The following is a 20,139-nucleotide window of genomic DNA, read 5'->3' as shown; positions in this document are numbered from 1 at the left end:
AAAAAAACCACGGTTAGGTGGTATATACAATTATGGACGGGCTGCCGAGTGCCGACACAGAGGTAGCCACAGCCGTGAACTACCGCACTGTACTGTGTCTGCTGCTAATATAGACTGGTTGATAAAGAGATAGTATACTCGTAACTAGTATGTATGTATAAAGAAAGAAAAAAAAACCACGGTTAGGTGGTATATACAATTATGGACGGGCTGCCGAGTGCCGACACAGAGGTAGCCACAGCCGTGAACTACCGCACTGTACTGTGTCTGCTGCTAATATATAGACTGGTTGATAAAGAGATAGTATACTCGTAACTAGTATGTATGTATAAAGAAAGAAAAAAAAACCACGGTTAGGTGGTATATACAATTATGGACGGGCTGCCGAGTGCCGACACAGAGGTAGCCACAGCCGTGAACTACCGCACTGTACTGTGTCTGCTGCTAATATATAGACTGGTTGATAAAGAGATAGTATACTCGTAACTAGTATGTATGTATAAAGAAAGAAAAAAAAACCACGGTTAGGTGGTATATACAATTATGGACGGGCTGCCGAGTGCCGACACAGAGGTAGCCACAGCCGTGAACTACCGCACTGTACTGTGTCTGCTGCTAATATAGACTGGTTGATAAAGAGATAGTATACTCGTAACTAGTATGTATGTATAAAGAAAGAAAAAAAAACCACGGTTAGGTGGTATATACAATTATGGACGGGCTGCCGAGTGCCGACACAGAGGTAGCCACAGCCGTGAACTACCGCACTGTACTGTGTCTGCTGCTAATATATAGACTGGTTGATAAAGAGATAGTATACTCGTAACTAGTATGTATGTATAAAGAAAGAAAAAAAAACCACGGTTAGGTGGTATATACAATTATGGACGGGCTGCCGAGTGCCGACACAGAGGTAGCCACAGCCGTGAACTACCGCACTGTACTGTGTCTGCTGCTAATATATAGACTGGTTGATAAAGAGATAGTATACTCGTAACTAGTATGTATGTATAAAGAAAGAAAAAAAAACCACGGTTAGGTGGTATATACAATTATGGACGGGCTGCCGAGTGCCGACACAGAGGTAGCCACAGCCGTGAACTACCGCACTGTACTGTGTCTGCTGCTAATATATAGACTGGTTGATAAAGAGATAGTATACTCGTAACTAGTATGTATGTATAAAGAAAGAAAAAAAAACCACGGTTAGGTGGTATATACAATTATGGACGGGCTGCCGAGTGCCGACACAGAGGTAGCCACAGCCGTGAACTACCGCACTGTACTGTGTCTGCTGCTAATATAGACTGGTTGATAAAGAGATAGTATACTACTAATATTATATACTGGTGGTCAGGTCACTGGTCACTAGTCACACTGGCAGTGGCACTCCTGCAGCAAAAGTGTGCACTGTTTAATTTTAATATAATATTATGTACTCCTGGCTCCTGCTATAACCTATAACTGGCACTGCAGTAGTGCTCCCCAGTCTCCCCCACAATTATAAGCTGTGTGAGCTGAGCAGTCAGACAGATATATAATATATATAGATGATGCAGCACACTGGCCTGAGCCTGAGCAGTGCACACAGATATGGTATGTGACTGACTGAGTCACTGTGTGTATCGCTTTTTTCAGGCAGAGAACGGATATATTAAATAAACTGCACTGTGTGTCTGGTGGTCACTCACTATATAATATATTATGTACTCCTGGCTCCTGCTATAACCTATAACTGGCACTGCAGTAGTGCTCCCCAGTCTCCCCCACAATTATAAGCTGTGTGAGCTGAGCAGTCAGACAGATATATATAATATTATATATAGATAATAGATGATGCAGCACACTGGCCTGAGCCTGAGCAGTGCACACAGATATGGTATGTGACTGAGTCACTGTGTGCTGTGTATCGCTTTTTTCAGGCAGAGAACGGATTATATTATGTACTCCTGGCTCCTGCTATAACCTATAACTGGCACTGCAGTAGTGCTCCCCAGTCTCCCCCACAATTATAAGCTGTGTGAGCTGAGCAGTCAGACAGATATATATAATATTATATATAGATAATAGATGATGCAGCACACTGGCCTGAGCCTGAGCAGTGCACACAGATATGGTATGTGACTGAGTCACTGTGTGCTGTGTATCGCTTTTTTCAGGCAGAGAACGGATTATAAATAAAAGTGGTGGTCACTGGTCACTATCAGCAAAACTCTGCACTGTACACTACTGAGTACTCCTAATGCTCCCCAAAATTAGTAAATCAAGTGTCTCTCTAATCTATTCTAATTCTAAACGGAGAGGACGCCAGCCACGTCCTCTCCCTATCAATCTCAATGCACGTGTGAAAATGGCGGCGACGCGCGGCTCCTTATATAGAATCCGAGTCTCGCGATAGAATCCGAGCCTCGCGAGAATCCGACAGCGTCATGATGACGTTCGGGCGCGCTCGGGTTAACCGAGCAAGGCGGGAAGATCCGAGTCGCTCGGACCCGTGAAAAAAAACATGAAGTTCTGGCGGGTTCGGATTCAGAGAAACCGAACCCGCTCATCTCTAATATATACACACACACAAACACATGTGCGTACATCGAAGGACCCCACCCCCCCTTCCCTTACGAATCCAGTGTTTGCCCCTGGGGCTGTATGATATGATCACACAGCAATGTTGGACAGGTGTCAGGAAGGTGTGAAGTGAATAAAGACAAAATATGTGAGGATATGTGTGGACTGTACAGTGGGGATGTAATTGGATAGGATAGCTTCTGGAGGTTATGTGGGTGGTTCTGGAATTTTCTAAGGTTGCCTGAAGAGGTGAGTTTTCAGTGAACGCTTCAAGGTTTGGAGACTAGATGAGAGCCTAATTGTGCGTGGGAGGGCATTCCACAGAGTGGGTGCAGCCCGAAAAAACTCCTGCAAATAGAGCGAGTTATGTATGTGGACGAGAGAATTAGATGAAGAGCAGAGAGTTTGGTTTGGGTGATATTTTGAGATAAGAGATATTCAAATAGACCACAGGTTCTCAAACTCGGTCCTCATGACCCCACACAGTGCATGTTTTGCAGGTCTCCTCACAGACTAGAGTGACAGAATCAGCTCCACCTGTGGACCTTTTAAAATGTGTCAGTGAGAAATGTGTACACCTGTGCACCTGTTGGGAACCCTGGAAAATGTTACCTGTTTGGGGTCCTGAGGACCGAGTTTGAGAACCTATGCAATAGACAATAGGCTCTAGACGCTATATTTAAAATGTATTATCGGGGCTAAGCGCCGGGTGTGTAAATTTGTATTTTAATTGTTTTGATGTGCCGCTACCCTGGACCACCTCCAGTGTCTGCGGCAATGTGATATGTGCGGGGGGAGGGAGTCGCCAGGTGTGTGTGTGTTTGTGTGCAGCAGCCTTGGACCCTCTCTGGTGGCTGCGGCAAAAAAGTGCACCTAAGGGTTTCCCTGAGAGCCGTTGCCAGCTGCTGTACCCAGACCAGGACGTATACAGCTTGCAGACAGTTATTGGGACATTGATGGACATTTACAAGTTTTTGCAAGAACTTGCAAACATGGTTTACCCAAGCAGGAGTGGGTAAGACACCTTGTGCCCACTCTGCGTGGAGAGGCCCTGGAGGCCTATCGACGAGTGGCTACCAGAGCCTCAACTGGTCAAAAAGCGCTACAGCTGTGGGGATATTGGACCTTCGAGGATGAACTACCCACACTCCAAGCTCCCGTCTAATGCCCCAAATCTGAGTGTTGGAGCCTGGCTTGCTTGTCTAACGTGTGGAAGTGAGCCAAAAGAGACTGTTCCCACTCCAGTCACTCTGATGGAGTGAGGTGAGAAACAGGTGGACTCTGCAGAGGGGGAAGGACTTCAATCCCCGTAGTAAGCCCCACCTTATTGATCCTGCTGCAGTACTGCAGGGTCGCTCTGCCAAAGTGGCCATGGCAGATGGAATGAAGCAAGAAGTACTCATGGCAAGGGTCCACCTGGACTGGGGAGCTGGCCAAGAGTTGCAAGATGTTGCCGTCATGGATGGCCTCCCAACTGATGTGGTCTTAGGAAATGATCTTGGTGATGGTATTGTTACCACTTTTGCTGATGTCATCGCCCAGAGTCAAGTTCCCCAACTGCAGTTTACATCATCTGCACCAGCACAGCCCAGCCGAGAGGAAAAGACCACTGATTCTAGACAATGGCCAGCACAGCCAACCACAGCATCAACCAGCCCAGAGGAAAAGATTACAGCGGCTAGATCAGCATATCTACCCAGCATGCCTTTTGCCCCTGGTATGCCTACATCCCCTAGTAACACAGAGGATGTTGGTTCCAGCTCATTTGATCCTGTGGGTGTGCCCAGTGATGCTGCTTAGCTTAGTGGTTTGTCCACTCTGGCAGTGAGTATGAGTGACCACATTAACCTTTCCATGACTAACCCCAACCAATCTAACCCTAGCAATCCCAACCTAGATCCCCCTGCAGAGTGTCCTAATTTAGGAGAAATTTAGGGCTGTAGGCAGGAGTTTAGGGAGGCTCAACTCTCCGGCCCATCCTTGAAAGGCATGAGGTGCCAAGCTGGCAGCAGCCTTGACGAGATGGTGAAGTGCGCGCATCCCAAAAAGGGGGCGTGACCTCGTATGGGAGGGGCGTGACTACGACCGAGTGGGCGTGACCACGTGCCGAGGGTCCGTTTTAGTCATTTTGGGGGCGTGCCCAGTGCTCCCTGAGCAGCTGGGCAGCCCCCGGCTCACTCCCTGCACTGAATAGATGCTGTGCGCGTGCAGAGCAGAGCAGCGGGTGATCAAAGCCTCCCCCAACTGCCCCCCGCCCGCGGGACACTGCGACCCGCGGGAGGGACAGCGGGACATTGTCCGAATAGCGGACTGTAGAAACCTATGTGGGCTGCATTTGTGGTCAGAAATGGAGCGACTAATCTGCTGTAAACCCTACATGGTACATCTGGGGGATCAGTCATATTTGCAGGTACAGACATTTTCACAGAATATTCCCCAAATATTGAATGATAACTGAATGATATCTTGTAAACTTGCATTGAGATGGGAAACAGTATCTTGGGATTTTGAATATGTGACTTCAGACAGTAGATGGCGCTGTTGTCTCACGCTGTAGACATAAGCTATATTGATTTAATGTGGATGGCCAGGTTGTAAGGGGGGTACTCACGGAGAGATCCATGCTTAAAATCTAAGCAATCTGACTAGATTGCTTAGATTTTAAGCACAGATCACTCATGTGTACCCCCCTCAGCGGTAGCGATGAGCGGGCGCGCGCATCGCTATCGCCGGTGCTAGATTGGCCTGCATGCAGGCTCAATATAGCACGTCGCTCATTTCACCCGCTGTGTGAAATGAGCGGCCCCACGTCCTCTCCCCTTCATCGCTCAACACACATCTCTCCCATGTATATGGCCCTTAAGACAGTCAAAATGTTGAAATCAAAATGTTGACTGACAGTATGTCGACATAGTCAAACTGTCAACAGCCAAAAGTTCCACATGGTCATAAAGTCAACGGGGTCATAAGGTTCACTGTTAAAGTGTAAACACCATAAAATTGTAACACTGAATAAATAAATGAGGACAAGGAATGTGTTGACAGGGTCAACATGTAGACACAGTTAAAATGCCGACAGTCATAATAAAATGGTGCAGCACATGATGGCCAGCGTCTCAGACACCGGAGAGCTGCCAGTTTAGATGCTGCAGTGTAGGAGCAGTGAGATAGTTCCATTTAAGGAAAAAAAAATGTGGGGTCTCCCCAAAAATGAATAACCAGCCCCAGACCTCCGACTCCGAGCATGGGTTGGTAATGGGAAATAATAGGATTTTAATACCTACCGGTAAATCCTTTTCTCTTAGTCCGTAGAGGATGCTGGGTATTAAAATCCTATTTTCTCATACGTCCTAGAGGATGCTGGGGTCACCATTAGAACCATGGGGTTATACCAAAGCTCTAGAGTGCGGATGACTCTGCAGCACCGATTGACCAAACTGAAGGTCTTCTTCGGCCAAAGGTGTCAAACTTGTAGAACTTTGCAAATGTGTTTGACCCCGACCAAGTAGCTGCTCGGCAAAGTTGCAATGCCGAGACCCCCATCGAGCAGCCGCCCAGGATGAGCCCACCTTTCTAGTAGAATGGGCCTTCACCGATTCCGGTAACGGCAATCCAGCCGTGGAATGAGCATGCTGAATCGTGTTACAGATCCAGCGTGCAATGGTCTGCTTGGAAGCAGGACACCCAACCCTGTGGAGCCGTTTTGGCGACATAAATCTTCAAAGCTCTAGCCACATCCAGAGATTTTGACTCAGCGAAGGCATCAGTAGCCGCAGGCACCACAATAGGTTGGTTCATGTGGAAAGAGGAAACCACCTTCGGTAGAAATTGTTGACATGTATTCAATTCAGATCTATCTTCATGGAAGATCAAATAAGGGCTCTTGTGAGACAAGGCCGCTAACTCAGACACCCGCCTTGCAGATGCCAAGGCCAACAGGATGACCACTTTCCAAGTGAGGAATTTCAACTCCACCTTCCGTAATTGTTCAAACCAATGTGATTGAAGGAACTGCAACACTACAGTAAGATCCCATGGTGCCACTGGAGGCACAAACGGAGGTTGGATGTGCAACACGCCTTTCACGAAAGTCTGAACTTCTGGAAGGGAGGCCAATTGTTTCTGAAAGAAAACCGATAAGGCCGAAATCTGTACCTTAATTGAGCCCAATTTTAGGCCCGCATCCACACCTGCTTGTAGAAAATGGAGAAACCGTCCTAGCCGAAATTCTTCCGTAGGAGCCCCCTTGGATTCACACCAAGAAACATATTTTCTCCAAATACGGTGGTAATGTTTAGATGTTACCCCTTTTCTGGCCTGAATAAGTGTGGGAATGACTTCACTGGGAATACCCTTACGGACTAGGATTTTGCGCTCAACCGCCACGCCGTCAAACGTAGCCGCGGTAAGTCCTGATACACGCACGGCCCCTGTTGTAACAGGTTCTCATGCAGAGGAAGAGGCCAGGGACCTCCTATGAGTAATTCCTGAAGATCTGGATACCAAGCCCTCCTTGGCCAGTCTGGGACAATGAGGATCGCCCGGATCTTTGTTCTTCTTATGATCTTTAGAACCTTTGGAATGAGAGGAAGTGGAGGGAATACATACACCGACTGAAATACCCACGGTGTCACCAGTGCATCCACTGCAATTGCTTGAGGGTCCCTTGACCTGGAACAATATCTCTGAAGCTTCTTGTTGAGACGAGATGCCATCATGTCTACTTGAGGAACTCCCCAACGACTTGTCACCTCTGCGAAGACTTCTTGGTGGAGGCCTCACTCTCCTGGGGGTAAATTTACTAAGATGGGAGTTCTATTTAGGATGGAATGTTGCCCATAGCAACCAATCAGATTCTACTTCTCATTTATCTAGCACCTTCTATAAGATAATACCTGGAATCTGATTGGTTGCTATGGGCAACATCCCATTTTAAATAGAAATCCCATTTTAGTAAATTTACCCCCTGGATGGAGATCGTGTCTGCTGAGGAAGTCTGCTTCCCAGTTGTCCACTCCTGGAATGAAGATCGCTGACAGAGCGCTTGTATGCTTTTCCGCCCAGCGGAAAATCCTTGTGGCTTCTGTCATTGCCACTCTGCTTTTCGTTCCGCCCTGACGGTTTATGTACGCTACTGCTGTTACATTGTCTAACTGGATCAGTACAGGCAGATCTCGAAGAAGATGTTCCGCTTGCAGAAGGCCGTTGTAAATGGCCCTTAACTCCAGAACATTTATGTGGAGACAAGTTTCCTGACTTGACCATCTTCCTTGGAAGTTTTCTCCCCTTGTGACTGCCCCCCAGCCTCGGAGGCTTGCATCCGTGGTCACTAGGATCCAGTCCTGTATCCCGAACCTGCGCCCCTCTAGGAGGTGAGAGCTGTGCAGCCACCACAGGAGTGATACCCTGGTCTTGGAAGACAGGATTATCCTCTGGTGCATGTGTAGGTGGGACCCGGACCACTTGTCCAACAGGTCCCACTGGAAAACTCTGGCATGGAACCTGCCAAACTGAATGGCCTTGTAGGCCGCATCCATCTTCCCCAGCAACCGAATGCATTGATGGATGGACACTCTTGCTGGTTTCAAAATTTGTTTGACCAGACTCTGAAGTTCCTGAGCCTTTTCCACTGGAAGAAAGACTCTCTGTAGTTCTGTGTCCAATATCATTCCCAAAAACGACAACCGCGTCGCCGGAATTAACTGTGATTTTGGCAAGTTTAGGAGCCAACCATGTTGCTGAAGAACTGTCAGGGAGAGTGCAACTTTTTGCACCAACTGGTCCCTGGATCTCGCCTTTATCAGGAGATCGTCCAAGTATGGGATAATCGTGACTCCTTGCTTGCGAAGGAAAACCATCATCTCCGCCATCACTTTGGTGAAAATCCTCGGAGCCATGGACAAACCAAACGGCAACGTTTGAAATTGGTAATGACAATCCTGAATTGCAAACCTCAGGTTAGCCTGATGCGGAGGATAAATGGGAACATGTAAGTAGGCATCCTTTATGTCCACTGCAGTGCCATAACTAGACATTTTAGCGCTGTGTGCAAGAAACGGCATCGGCGCCCCCCCTCAACGTAAACCGGCGGCAGTGCGCGCAAAAAATATAGGGGCGTGGCTTTGCGGGAAAGGGGTGTGGCCACAAAATAATACCAATTCATAATGGTGCACAGTAGTCTCCATTATTCAAATTACGCCGCACAGTAGCGCCACGACACCAGGTAGAGCCCCTTTTTACACTTTACGGCAGACAGCGTCCCCTTTTTACACATTACAGCAGACAGCGTCCTCTTTTTACACATTACAGCAGACAGCGTTCCCTTTTTACACATTACGGCAGACAGCGCCTCCTTTTTACACATTACGGCAGACTGCGTCCCCTTTTTTTACACATCACGGCAGACAGTGTCCCCTTTTTACATATTACGGCAGACAGCGTCCTCTTTTTACACATTACGGCAGAACAGCGTCCTCTTTTTACACATTACGGCGGACAGAGTCCCCGGCAGACAGCGTCCCCTTTTTACACATTACGGCAGACAGCGTCCCCTTTTTACACGTTACGGCAGACAGCGTCCACCTTTTACACGTTACGGCAGGATAGGTCCCCCTTTTACACATTATGGCAGGCAGAGTCCCCCTTACATATACATATATATATATATGTATGTGTATATATATATGTATTTATAATATACATACATACATACTGGACTTAGAAACAGCGATAAGGATGCCACTGTCAGGACCTGAAGGGACTCACCAAGGTGAGGGTATCTATCTGCAGCATAGCGTTGGGGCTGAAGGTGGCTGCTGAAGTCTGTCACACACACTACCTTGTGCCCGGTTGTAGCACACACATAACTGCGGGCTCCTCGGTGACGGCAGCGGCAGGTGGAAAGCGACGGGGTGGGACGGGCTGGCGCAGCGTCACCAGCGGGTACACTAAGTAAGTGACAAGGTAAGCGGGGGGAAGGAGGCCTTGGATTACTAAACCGGCGGGCAGGGGGGATATTCGTGCAAGTACTGTATGTAGCCTGCCTGTTCCCCGCTGCTCTCTCGCCGGCTCCTGCCCAGTGTCTCCTCCTCCCGCTCATCTCCGCCCCCATCCCCGCTGGTCTCCTCACTTGTGCCTGCTCCAGGTGCTGCTGCCCGCCGCCGTCGCCAGCATCCTCAGGGAGGGGTAAGCACACTGGGGAAAGGCGCTGCCACTGCCTCCTGTAATGTATTCAACGGACAGCGCCGCAGCTGTCACACACACACAGTACGAAGGCGGCCAGTTGGGGGTGGATGCGGACGGTGTGCGCCCACAGGGCAAATGCGCTGTGGGCAAAGCACCATTTGCCCACACCTAGTTACGGCACTGGTCCACCGACACCATAAATAGACGTTATGGTAAGAACTTACCGTTGATAACGTGATTTCTCTTATGTCCACAGGTATCCACAGGATAACATTGGGATATGCCGGAGCGACAGCGGAAATGGCACCAAACCGTCACGAGCTTTCTGGCCTCCCAGGATGCATCGGGGCTTCACCATATAATCCCGCCCACTGACTCAGTCAAATCAGTTCTTTCCACAGCAATAAGGCAGGAGCATCAGGTAGAAACCTATTCAGGCGATAAGAACACACATGCACACCCTCCATGCAAGGTTTAGTGATTGTCAAGATCCTCAAATCAGGTGAGTCAGGGAGGGACCCCTGTGGATACCTGTGGACATAAGAGAAATCACGTTATCAACGGTAAGTTCTTACCATAACGTCTATTTCTCTGGCTGGGTCCACAGGTTATCCACAGGATAACATTGGGATTCCCAAAGCCAGTTTTAGTGGTGGGGACGCTCCTGATTACACAGGAGAACCTTTCGCCCAAATTCTGCGTCATGAGAGACAAAAGTATCCAAGGCATAATGTCTGATGAATGTGTTTATGGAAGACCATGTGGCTGCCTTACAAATCTGTTCTGCTGAAGCACCATGTTGTGCTACCTTACGTGTAGAGTGAGCAGAGACATTAGCCGGAGTAGGGAGATCAGCACGAGAATAAGCTTCTGATATTACCATTCGGAGCCATCTTGCCAGCGTCTGTTTACTAGCAGGCCATCCTCTTCTATGAAATCCGTAGAGGATGAAGAGAGAATCTGTTTTTCTGATGGCACTAGTACGATCTATGTAGATTCTTAATGCTCGGGCTACGTCCAGCGACGCTTCTCCCGCTGACAGTCCCGATACCTGAAATGCTGGGACTACAATCTCTTCGTTAAGGTAAAACTTTGAAACCACCTTCAGAAGATAACCAGATCTAGTTCTGAGAACTGCTTTATCTGGAAAAAAACTTAGGAAAGGAGACTTACACGACAGTGCTCCTAAATCTGACACTCTTCTAGCTGACGCCATTGCCAGTAGAAAGAGCACTTTAGCCGTTAACCACTTAAGATCTGCTCTCTTAAGTGGTTCAAACGGAGGTCTCTGAAGGATTTTAAGAACCAGATTCAAATCCCAGGGTGCTGCAGGAGGAACAATTGGAGGTTGAATATGTACAACTCCCTGAAAGAAAGTACGCACATCCTGTAAGTCAGCAATCTTTCTCTGAAACCATACAGTTAATGCTGATACTTGAACTCTCAAGGAAGCTACCTTCAAACCCTTATCCAATCCTGCTTGAAGAAAATCCAAAATCCTGGATACTTTAAAAGATCTTGGATTGAAACTTTTTTCACTACACCAATGAATATAGGCTTGCCATATTCGTTGATAAATACGAGCTGAAGGTTTTCTTGCTCTAAGCATAATTTGAATTACTTGTCTTGAAAATCCTCTAGCTTCTAGGATAGAGGTTTCAACAGCCACGCCGTCAAAGACAGACGATCCAGATGTCTGTGACAACAAGGACCCTGCATTAGCAGATCTGGACGTTGAGGGAGCAGTATCGGTGTTTCCACGGACATCCTTAGTAGATCTGTGTACCAATGCCTTCTTGGCCAAGCTGGAGCTATTACAATTATGGCTCCCTTTGATTGCTTTCTTTTTCTCACTACTCTGGGTAACAGAGAGATTGGAGGGAACAGATATGCCAGATGAAATTTCCATTTTACTGACAGTGCGTCTACAAGGACCGCTCCGGGATCTTTGTTCTTGATCCGTACCTCGGAACTTTGTTGTTTATACGAGACGCCATGAGGTCTATTTCTGGTAGACCCCATCTGTTCACTATCGTCTGAAACACTTCTGGGTGTAATGCCCATTTGGTTTCCTGAATGGTGTGTCGACTGTTTTTTTATTGTCTGATGATTTCCGTTCCATTTGGTCAGAATAAGGTGCTGTAGTGGTCTGGAGTGGAATTGCGCATATTCCACCATGTCGAAGGTTGATACCATCAGACCCAACAGTCGCATTGTTGCATGGACTGACATTGTCTTAGTGTGCAACGCCTCCTGAGTCATGACCTGCACCTTGACTATCTTTTTCTCTGGTAAGAAAACTCTCTGTAGACCTGAATCCAATATGGCCCCCAAATGAACCATCCGCTGTGACGGATTCAGAGACGACTTTTCCCAGTTGATGAGCCACCCGTGTCTCTGTAAACAAACTACTGTCTGTTGAAGATGGCTCAAAAGTAACTCCTGTGAATGTGCCAGGATTAACAGGTTGTCTAGGTATGAAAATATTCTTATCCCCTGCTTGCGGAGACAAGCTGCCATAACCACCATAATTTTGGTAAACACCCTGGGTGCTGTTGCTAGCCCGAAGGGCAAGGCTTGGAACTGAAAATGTTCCTGGAGGATGGCAAACCTGAGTAACATTTATGAGACCTTGCTATAGGCACATGTAGGTAAGCATCCTGTATATCCAGAGATACCATGTAATCTCCCGGTTCCATAGACAAAATTATGGAGCGTAATGTCTCCATGTGGAACCTTGGAATCCAAATGTATTTGTTTAACATTTTGAGATTGAGAATTGGTTGGAATGATCCATTTGGCTTCTGAATCAAAAATAGATTGGAGTAAAAACCCTGTCCCCTTTGTGATGGAGGTACTGGGACAATCACACCCGACTGAAGCAATTACTGAACTGCTTCTTGCAGGGCATTGGCCTTCGACTCTATACGAGACGGGCTGGTGCAAAAAAATCTTTGAGGAGGCTGCCTCCAGAATGGGAACCCATACCTGATAGATACCACCTTCTGCACCCAAGCATCTGTCGTCGACTGTTGCCATATGTGTGCAAAACGAAGGAGTCGGCTCCCAACCCTGGAATCCTCCAGGCGGAGGCCCGTCTCTTCAGGCTGATGGTTTTTGTTCAGGCTTGGAAGCTGGCTTTCTACTAGCCCATTACTTCCTACCCCTGGCTGATCTATTGAACTGGGGTTGCTTAGACTCCTCTTTAGCCTTTGCTTTGCCTTGCCATCGAAATGGCCGAAACTCTGAACCCCTAGTCTTAGGGTTATAACTAGTCAGAAATCTGACCTTTTTGGATTCAGCTTCCGATTCTAGAATATCAAACAATTATTTCCCAAACAATATATTACCATTGAAAGGTAATGCTTCCAATTCTTTCTTGGATTCAGCATCTGCTTTCCAAGTGCGTAGCCAAACTGCTCTACGAGCGGCTACTGTCAAGGCTGATGCTTTAGAAGCAGTCTTGCCCATATCAATTGCTGCTTCTTCCAAATATTGGGCAGCTTGTCTTAAACGGCCTAAATGATACTCCTGCTCCCTATTAAGGGAGGAGAGGCCATTCTCTAGTTCCTCCATCCATTCTACCATTGCCTTTGCCATCCAGGCTGAAGCCATAGCAGGACTTACCACTGCTCCCGAGAGAGAAAATATATTTTTCAAGAAGCTATCTACCCTTCTGTCTGTGACATCATTTAGTGAGGTAGATGACAATGGTAAAGCAGATTTATGCACAAGTCGCAGTACATGTGCATCTACTTTCGGAGGAACTTCTCTTTTCGAACAATCCGCAGCAGGAAATGTATAATTAGAATCCCATTTTTTCGGAATCTTTATTTTTTACTGGGCGTCGCCCAGGAGTCTTCCATCATTTCCGTCAGATCCTCCGACGGTGGGAATTCAGTCTTAACTGTTTTTGTTTGTTTAAACACAGGTGCTTAAGATTTTGACACTGTCTTGGCTGTTTCCTCCAAAGAGAGAATAGCCTTCATTGCATCAATAAGTTCAGCTACATCCTCTGAGCTGAAACTCTGCGATTGATCATCATACGGAGTATTTGAATATACTGTATCATCATCTGTTGTATCATCTTGTATAGTCTGCAACATAGACGTATCTGTCTTAGTCTTACCTGTACCTTGGTTACTTCTAGAGGCCACTGGAACCAAACTGTAGGAAGGGAGCTGCATGTATGGGTTAATAGTGTAACCTATTCCCCGGGGTGGTGCTGCCGGAGTTAATCTGTCCACAATTGAAGACAAAGTCTGTGCGAACATACTCCATGGTGGCTCTGCTCTTTGTTGAACCAATTCCTGTTTTTTACTTTGCTGAAAAGCAAAACAGTTCGCACATAACCCCTCATAAGTGACCAACTGGCCTATACCAATTAACCCTGTTTTACAAGATAAACATGTTAGGGATGTAGTAGTGCCTGATAAATTCTCCGCGTCACTTTTGCCGCTAACAGACATGGTAATATTCTGTTTAGGACTACACAATTTGTGACTGAAAATCACCTATATATAGATATATAGAAGTGAGATCAATCTGACCACAACCGTGCACCTGAATTGAGGTTCAGAACAGGACTGACAACATAAAAAAGTCAGCACACATACTAGCAGTCAGTCACATGTTAAAACATCATAATAACTTACAAGTAAGTAGGAAAATTGTATTTCTGTTTTTAACTGGTTTTTTTCAAACATAACATGCAGAAACAACAGTAATATACAGGTCTCATATGCAATATGTACCAAAATTAACAATTCATACTAACAAGTAGAGAGAATTTTAGTACTGTATACCCTTCCTCCATAGAGCGGGATACAGGGAGACTCACCACACTTCCATATCCATGAAATACGCTCGCAAGACGCTGAGTGGATTCAGACGCTACTGGTGTACACTGCTGTTCTGATAACTGATGAAAGACACGGACGCTCACTAATGGACACAGACGCTCAGTGAATGCCACGTGTATGCAGACGCTAAGGTCTGCGTCTCGGTCGGTCTGTGACTCGGTCAGGCAATTTCTAGTGTACACAACCGCAGCGTCTAAGCTGCGACCGAGTACCCTCGTGGTAGCGTCTGAGACGGAAGTGAGGTCATTCAGTTCATGGACGGGAGACGCAAGGAAACTGGACATGAACTTGGGGGAGGGGTGGCCAGGAGAGCGTCTAATTCCCCCTGTTGACTTAAACTCTAAGGATCGCGGCCTCAACCTAGTCCTGGCGCCTATGATCCCTAAAGCATAGCACTGTCGCACCTAAGAGTGGTCGGCGCATCAACACACTGTTTGTAGTCTCCACCAATACAGTGTAGCTGTGTCTGGAACCCCTAGTAAGAGGAAATCCATAGACTTACCTTCTCCCAATGCTCCGGCCACAGCCTGGATACATCTGCTGGACCTGCTAGAATCATCCGACACAGACGCCCGTCAAGACAGCACTATACCGCGAAGGTAAGCTTCGTTGCGACCCAGTGGAGAGTTGTTGGAGCGACTCTTTCTAATATGCGTTTAAGACGCTGTTAAGAAAAGTCACTCAAAAAAAAACCATAGTAAGACTATAAAAATAAAATAATAAAAGCCTCAGGCTGCTTTATTAACAGTGACCATGGTCCGGCTCCTGCCGCACCAACCAAAAAACTGATTTGACTGAGTCAGTGGGCGGGATTATATGGTGAAGCCCCGATGCATCCTGGGAGGCCAGAAAGCTTGTGACCGTTTGGTGCCATTTCCGCTGTCGCTCCGGCATATCCCAATGTTATCCTGTGGATAACCTGTGGACCCAGCCAGTGAAAATCCCCTTCCTCCAGACTGGAGATCACTGCTCGGAGAGACTCCATCTTGAATTTGAATTTCTTTAGGTAGAAATTTAGGGATTTCCGGTTTAGGATTGGTCTGACCGAGCCGTCCGGCTTAGGGACCACAAACAGGCTCGAATAAAAACCTTCTCCCTGTTGTGACTGGGAAACCCTGACAATAACTTGATTTTGACACAACTTTTGTATTGCATCGCAAACTTCCTCCCTGTCCGGACGAGAAGCTGGTAAGGCAGATTTGAAAAAACGGCGAGGGGGAACATCTTGAAACTCCAGCTTGTACCCTTGGGATACTATTTGTAAAATCCATGGGTCTAGGTCCGAACGAACCCAAAACTGACTGAAGAGTTTGAGACGCGCCCCCACCGGTGCGGACTCTCGCACAGGAGCCCCAACGTCATGCGGCGGAATTAGCAGAAGCCTGGGAGGACTTCTGCTCCTGGGAGCCTGACAAGGCTGGTGATCGTTTACTTCTTCCCCTTCCTCTAGTAGCAAGGAAGGAAGAACCTCGGCCCTTTCTGTATTTATTGGGCCGATAGGACTGCATCTGATAGTGATGCGTTTTCTTTTGTTGTGGAGGAACATAAGGCAAAAAGGATGACTTACCCGCGGTAGCTGTAGATACCAAATCATCAAGGCCGTCACCAAATAAGGCCTTACCTTTATATGGTAGAGATTCCATACTTTTCTTGGAATCAGCATCAGCATTCTATTGGTGAGTCCACAATGCTCATCTAGCTGAGACTGCCATGGCATTGGCCTTTGATCCCAAAAGACCAATATCTCTCGCAGCTTCCTTAAGGTATGCTGCAGCGTCCTTGATATAACCCAGCGTCAAGAGGATGCTATCCCTATCTAGGTTATCTATTTCAGAAGACAAGTTGTCTGCACACTTTTCGATAGCACTTCTTACCCATGCAGACGCAATGACAGGTCTGAGTAGCGTACCTGTGGTCGCATAAATGGACTTTAACGTAGTTTCTTGTTTTCGATCCGCAGGATCCTTAAGGGCCGCCGTGTCAGGTGACGGGAGAGCCACCTTTTTAGACAAACGTGACAGGGCCTTGTCCACGGTGGGGGGTGACTCCCACTTTTCCCTATCTGCCGAGGGAAACGGATAAGCTAACGTAATTCTTTTGGGAATCTGAAACTTTTTGTCAGGACTTTCCCAGACTTTTTCAAATAGCGTGTTCAGTTCATGAGAGGGAGGAAACGTTATCTCAGGTTTCTTCTTATACATACAGACCCTTTTATCTGGAACAGCAGGGTCCTCAGTGATATGCAATACCTCTTTAATAGCCACAATCATGTACTGAATGCTCTTTGCCAATTTCGGATCTAATCTGGAATCACTATAGTCGACACTGGAATCAGTGTCCGTGTCGGTATCAGTGTCAGCCAACTGGGTAAACGTACGTTTCTGTGACCCCAAGGGGACCTGAACTTGTAATAACTTATCTTCCACAGATTTCTTCCATTCCTGGGTCTGAGACTCAGACTTGTCTAATCTCTTACTAATATGAGCTACATTAGCATTCAAAGCATTCAACACATTTACCCAATCAGGGTCACCCCCGTCGCCTTTTGTGTCTCTAATACAGCCTCCTCCTGTGAAGAGCACTCAGCCTCAGACATGCCGACACACGTGTAAGAAACACCCACAGACACACTGGGCTTATAGGGGACAGACCCACAGAAAAGCCTGTCAGAGAGACACAGAGGGAATTTGCCAGCTCACACCCCAGCGCCAAATCAATGGGTCTGAAGCAATTACCAAAATGCCCCAGACCTGTAGCGCTTTTTATATTATACTAGGTGATTCATCGCGCCCTACGGGCGCTCTTCACACCGTCGTTAGGGGCTACGCCCCGTTAACCTCTGCACGCCTTTGAACATACGCAGGGCGGTAGATAACAGAATCAGAAACGCAGGGCAGTATAGAGGGCATACAGAAATGGGTTCCGGTTGTGATAAGATAGAGAGGCGTAGGGGGAGAGAAAGCGAATGTACAGAAACGCTGTGCGATCGGTAAAGGATAGGGAGAGGCAGGGTGGTAGGGAGAGGATAAAGAGAGGGAAGGTGTTAGACAGAAAATACCGTTGCAAGGGGCTACGATCCATTATCCCCTGCACGGGCTTCAGCTGTGCTATAATTGTTATTATATGGAGTATTACCTGTTTTTTTTTTTATGGCAGTGGGTAAATATTGTAAGGGGGGAGGGCGTGCGATTGTCAAGGGGGCGTAGGCCTTTGTGAGGGCGTGCAGAGTGGCCGCAGGGCACAATGAATAACATAGTGTAGAGTGTAGTATATATTGCTAGTGTCTGCATTATGAAGTACCAGATGAGTAACAGTAATGCACTGTAGATAAGATACGAAGGTGCTGTGGCCACAGGTAGCAGAGCCGCTTATACACACAATGGCCACAGGTAGCAGAGCCGCTTATACACTCAATACCCACAGGTAGCAGAACCGCTTATACACACAATGGCCACAGGTAGCAGAGCCGCTTACACACACAGTGGCCACAGGTAGCAGAGCCGCTTATACACACAATACCCACAAGGGGCAGAGGCGCTTATACACACAGTGCCCACAGATAGCAGAGCCGCTTATACACACAATACTCACAGGTAGCAGAACCGCTTATACACACAATACCCACAGGTAGCAGAACCGCTTATACACACAATACCCACAGGGGGCAGAGGCGCTTATATACACAGTGCCCACAGATAGCAGAGCCGCTTATACACACAATACCCACAGGTAGCAGAACCGCTTATACACACACAATACCCACAGGTAGCAGAGCCGCTTATACACACAATGGCCACAGGTAGCAGAGCCGCTTATACACACAATACCCACAGGTAGCAGAGGCGCTTATACACACAGTGGCCACAGGTAGCAGAGCCGCTTATACACACAATGCCCACAGGTAGCAGAGCCGCTTATACACACAATACCCACAGGTAGCAGAACCGCTTATACGCACAATACCCACAGGTAGCAGAGCCACTTATACACACATTACCCACAGGTAGCAGAACCGCTTATACACACAATACCCACAGGGGCAGAGGCGCTTATACACACAGTGACCACAGGTAGCAGAACCGCTTATACACACAATACCCACAGGGGCAGAGGCGCTTATACACACAGTGACCACAGGTAGCAGAGGGGCTTATACACACAATGGGCACAGGTAACAGAGCCACATGTACACACATTACCCACAGGTAGCAGAACCGCTTATACACACAATACCCACAGGGGGCAGAGACGCTTATACACACAGTGCCCACAGCTAGCTGAGCCGCTTATACACACAATACCCCCAGGTAGCAGAGGCGCTTATACACAGTGCCCACAGGTAGCAGAGGTGCTTATACACACAATGGGCACAGGTAGCAGAGCCACGTGTACACACAATACCCACAGGTAGCAGAGCGGCGTATACACACAATACCCACAGGTAGCAAAGCCGCTTATACACACAGTGACCACAGGTAGCAGAGCCGCTTATACACACAGTGTGCACAGGTAGCAGCGCCACTTATACACAATGGGCACAGGTAGCAGTGTTGCTTATACACATAATGGCCACAGTATTAGTGTTTCTAATTAATCCAATGTCCATTGGTAGCAACTATACTCACAAAAGTTTGGGGGGTTTGGAAAGGGGGTGAGTTCAGTGAGGTTCCTATCCGTGGGAATCACTTGTAGCGGATGTGGATGGTGATTCGAGGTGCTACGTGTGGTGGAGGGTTGGGTGTGGGAGGGGGTCCAGAGGTGTTGTGGGTGGCGGAGGGGTGGGTGCAGGGGCATGGATGGCATAAAGGGTGCAGAGGTCCTGTGGGTGGGGGAGGGGGAGGTGTAGAGGGGGCGCGGATGGGGAGTGTAGTTGCTGTTGGTGGGGGAGGGGGACTGTGGATGAAGGAGGGGGTATGGAGGTGATGTGTGTGTGGGTGAGGGGCGATGTAGGGGTGTGCGTTTGGAGGTGCAGGGGGGGTGAGCGTAGGTGATGGGTTTCAGAAGTGCTGTGGGTGGGGGAGGTGTGGGATGGCACGGATGGGGGATGTAGATGTTGTGGATGGGGGAAGGGTGGATGCGGGGGAGCTGTGGATGGGGGAGGGAGTCCGGAGGTGGTTTGGGTGGTGGTCCAGAGGTGTTGCGGGTGGGGGAGGGGCAGGTGTGGGAGGTCCGCAGATGTTGAGGGTGCCTGTAGATAAGGCGGGCGGGTAGGTGCTGTGGTTGTGGGAGTGGCGGGGGTGTTGCGGGTGGGGTACGTGATCTGGATGGGGAAGGTGATGTGGATGTGCGGTAGCTAGGGGAGGGGCGGGTGCGGGGATGGCACGGATGGGGGAGGGGGTCCGTGGGCGCTGTGGATGAGTGAGTGGTGGGTGTGGGGTTACGGCTGTAGTGGGCCAGGTGTGCTGTTGCAGTGGGTGGGGGAGGGTGCCGGTGCAGGGATACCGCAGTTGGGGTAGGGCGGTTGGTGCAGCTGCGGCGGGTAGGGGAGGGGCAGGGGAGGGGGTGCGGCGGTGGGGAAGGGGCGGGT

This window comes from Pseudophryne corroboree, chromosome 5, assembly GCF_028390025.1.
Source record: "Pseudophryne corroboree isolate aPseCor3 chromosome 5, aPseCor3.hap2, whole genome shotgun sequence".
NCBI lineage: Eukaryota > Metazoa > Chordata > Amphibia > Anura > Myobatrachidae > Pseudophryne > Pseudophryne corroboree.
This window is presented reverse-complemented; position numbering follows the sequence as displayed.